Source organism: Diaphorina citri, unplaced genomic scaffold (assembly GCF_000475195.1).
Source record: "Diaphorina citri unplaced genomic scaffold, Diaci psyllid genome assembly version 1.1 scaffold48108, whole genome shotgun sequence".
Taxonomy (NCBI): domain Eukaryota; kingdom Metazoa; phylum Arthropoda; class Insecta; order Hemiptera; family Psyllidae; genus Diaphorina; species Diaphorina citri.
The window spans coordinates 8,927-12,978 of NW_007425426.1; the positions used below are offsets into that span (position 1 = coordinate 8,927).

The 4,052-nt window shown below is 32.7% G+C and overlaps 2 long non-coding RNA genes across 2 annotated transcripts in view; both read left to right on the forward strand.

The window, feature by feature from the left end:
* LOC113473604 overlaps positions 1–3,501 on the forward strand; it is a 10,921-nt gene extending 7,420 nt beyond the window's left edge. Inside the window, exon 2 of the long non-coding RNA XR_003395538.1 lies at positions 2,501–3,501. This is a non-coding gene — a long non-coding RNA (uncharacterized LOC113473604). The remainder of the gene's footprint in view (positions 1–2,500) is intronic.
* Positions 176–1,932, forward strand: LOC103523859. Its single transcript, XR_542087.3, has 2 exons — positions 176–236; positions 554–1,932. It is a non-coding gene; the product is annotated as an uncharacterized LOC103523859 (long non-coding RNA).
* Positions 3,502–4,052: the final 551 nt, after the last annotated feature.

Consider the following 4,052-nt stretch of genomic DNA (forward strand, 5'->3'; position numbering starts at 1 on the left):
AGACATAAATGTTCAATTATACTGTACCAAATACAGAAGACCGTGTTTAGACCATAACTTTTCTAATGCTTAATAAATCAATTCCTTTTTTTTCAATGCTGAAACACTAATGTTCATTCCATATTGTTCTTTCTCCCTTTTTTCAGGTTTAGAATAATCGCCAAATTCCAATTGCAGACACCAAATTTAATTTAAAAAAATGACACTTATTTGAGTCTCTACCCTCTCATAATTTGGTAAGTATGACGGCATAAAATGACACTCAAGCCCGACGCTTTATTAAGAGTCCCAGGTTCGATCCTCGGAGTGACCGAAGAAAATAATTATGGTGGAAATATCGTAGAAAATGGTAACTCTTACCACGAATAATATTCATTGAAGATACGGTCAGAATATCGAATTCCTTTCGTAAGGACATAATTATTTTGATGGAAGACTCAGTAATTTTGTGAAGTTCCATGAAATAAAATGAAAATAATAGTAAAGTCAAGACATAATTATGCCAAATAAATGAAAATAAATGACTACCCCTTGTTTGATTCTATTCTTTCAGATTGAGAGCACAAAGGATCAAATCAATCTGTCAGTCGCATTTTTTTCCCGCCAAAAATTCCAAAATTCAAAAAACTCCAAAACTCTCAAAAACACAAAACCCTCTTACGAACTTTTATCGAATTTTTCTTTTGTTTTACATTATTATTTTATTTACAATTTAGGCTCTAGATTGGAACTACGTATATCAGGTTCGAACCCTGAAATATTTTAAGAGTAAAACGCCCTGTTTGATAAAAAGAAAATCTGCGCTTTACTTCTGTTCTTTGGTTATTATTCAGATTAGATTGAAATGGCTGCTGAAACCCTTCAAGATATAGAAACAAAAAGGTGAAAAAAAAACTTTAAATCAACAATGGATTTTGATAGTTCTTGGAACGTCAATATCCAGGGACTTAATTTTATAAATTAAGACTAAATTTGAATCCGAGTAATGTACACTTGCGCGGAGGAAAAAAAAACTTTCGAAAGTAACAGGTTTTCTCATTAGAAAGTATACGAATAACCAAGGAAAGTGTGAGTCAAAGAGCAGTACTTTCTATAGGACCAAACGACCAGCTGTCGAGGAATTGAGTATCTATGACGAGAAACGATTAGGAAATAGGTAAAGACGATTATAAATCATTGAAAAGTTGTAACACGAACGATTGTACAGATTAGAAATTAGTTAACAACGAATGAAAGAAATTAGAAAATTAAACAAGAAAAGGAAGGAATTAGAAAGTCATAAAGAACAATTGTAATGGATGAGGAAATTGTCAAAGAAGATTGTAAACAATTGAAAGTTGTAAGCAACGCTTGAAAATGAGATAAAAAAAAGGGACAAAAACGAAAAGAGTCATAAATATTAAAGTAATTCATAAAGATTAGTAAAATTCATAAACTATCATTCCATTAGAGGTCTGCCTTGCTTTTACCAGCAGACATCTCAAGGTCCGGTCGATCTTCATGAATGCAGTTTGGTCCAAAATAACTCAATGTCTATCAAAAAGACTCAAAAATTGAGCAGAAGTTTTCGAAAATTCAGTCGCCAAAACAAATTAAGAACTGAATTACTATTTGTTAAATCATGAGACAATTTTCAAGTCTCGATTTTAGGCAGAATTTTCATCAGCCTCCAAAAAAACAGTTGGAATCCAATGACTCAAATTTTAGACAGAATTTTTATCAGCCTCCAAAAAAAAAACAGTTAGAAAAGAATGACTCAACTTGTGGGTGAAACACCACAATAAAATAAATAAAAACACTTCTGTTTCATCAAGAGAATAAAAACAGATATCTAGTCATGGGGTCGGTGTAGTACTTCATTTGATTTTTCAAGTTATTCTTATTATTTAAGTTATTTTTATTTTTTAGTTAGTTGAAACTTTCATTGGAAAATGATAATAATTGTTAATAAAAAATCTGAAATAAAACGTTAAATTTGACCAAAAAAATTTATAAATTTGGAATTTTTTTGTGTGTTTCATTTTGCTTAGAGTTTAACATTTATGGCCGGTTTTACCACTGAGAGGTACCTACAGTGTCAAGGGTTTTTTTCGACGTCACCCATTTGATTTACACCGGACAGTATTTCTTGGAATTTGGATTCACTGAAAACTCTCTGTGGTGAAATTGGAATCAGACGATTTTGTGATGCAAGAACGTATGGTGGATTTCACCAATGACTTAATGAGAGCTTTAACTAATGGGAGAATTTCTCCTTTTTGGATCACTAAAAATAAAATCTCTTTTTTTGGATAGTTAAAAACTCCTTTTTATTTTATCAAAATATCCTTTTTGGATGTTTGAAAATTTTCCCATTAGTTAAATCTCTCATTAAGTTCATTGGTGAAATCCACCATTAGTATTTAAAATTAAAACAACACATTGGGTATAGCACTCAGTAATAATATATTGGTATTTTTTTTTCATGATTGAAGTAAATAAAACTTAATAAGACTATAAGGTTAATATTTAAATATAATATGGACTTATTGGATAACACTTAACCCTAGTTGGTACATGGGTGTATGGAGTTCAGATATTAACATTCAAGAGCACTAAGGAGTTTAAAGGGTTAATATTTCCCAACTACGATTCCTTTCCTAATTTTTTTTTCAAAAAAAAAAAAAAAAAAAAAAAAAAAAAAAAAAAAAAAAAACGACGGAATTGTTTGCTTTTGTGAAATGGATTCACTTTTTCTCCCATTTCTTAGATTAGTACCTTGACCAAAGCTTCGACCTTCACTGAAGAATTTGAGCCTGGTTTTTTTCTGCAAGGGTCGATGGTTCTGTATAAATTTTTCATGACATTGTGTATTTAAATAAGCAGGAGGTTCCAGGCTCCGTTGTGGACAGTGGACGCACTGGTGCGAAGGTCGATGGTCTCGGCGGGGATCGATGGTCCATGGTCTAGACTAGGGTCGATGGTCCATGGTCTAAACTAGGGTCGATGGTCCATGGTCTAGCTAGACTAGGGTCGATGGTCCATGGGTCTTTGGGTTCACTAGGAAATTATTCGCTATGAAAACTAATTTTTCCCTAAACTGATTTGAACGTTGTACTTTTTTTTGTATTTATACGTATTTTCAAATTGGTCTAAAGATTCTAAACTATTTATTTTTGTTACATTGTCTCTTTGGAAACTCCGATTTCACTTACACCCATGCAATTCAAATTAATCTATTTTGTGTAGGTAAAATGTATGAACGAGAATATTATCTTTGAAAACAAAAACCATACTTACCTAATTGAATACTTAAGCCTAATGTGAATAACGGGTAAGTAAGTAGAATTGGATGCAAACTGAAAAGAGTTCTTATTGAGGTCACGGACAAAAGGTCTAAAGTTCGACCTCTTTTAATAATGTACCGAGAAAAAATAATGATAAAACGGAAAGAAAAGAAAGTATTCCAGCAAGAGTAAACATACTTGGAGAAAAGAGGAAGAAGTAGAAGGAGGAGAAGAAGAAGAAGAAGAAGAAGAAGAAGAGGAGAAAGAGGAGTAAAGGAGAAGGGAGAGAAGGAGGGGGCGAAGGATAATGACAAAGGATCAGTTGGAGGAGGAGGAGAATGATGAACACAAATAGTAATACCTACTCTTACTTATCTTGATATGAGTTGCAACTTACAGGATGTAACTGATGGCCAAAAGTTTGGAGAAGACGAGGACGAGGAGAAGAAAAGAGAGGAGGAAGATAAGAAAGAGGAGACGAAAGGAGAAAAAGAAGAAGGACTTTCATATAAGAACCCAGGAGAGGCATGGGCAAATTCTAGGAACATTCAAGAACCAACCATTAAAGGAAGGAAAATCTTATCACTTGAAAAAAGCAAATAATAATAATAATAATAATAATAATAATAAAAAATCCCGTGCTCTGATTTTCTAGAACACCCTGTATATAAGCAGTATAAGGGCATTCAATCAGGGAAAACCCCTTGTGCTTATGTCTGTCAATTTATCTATATCATAGTATTAAGGTCTCTTCTTCTACTTCAGGGAATCCACTAGGTAAGTACT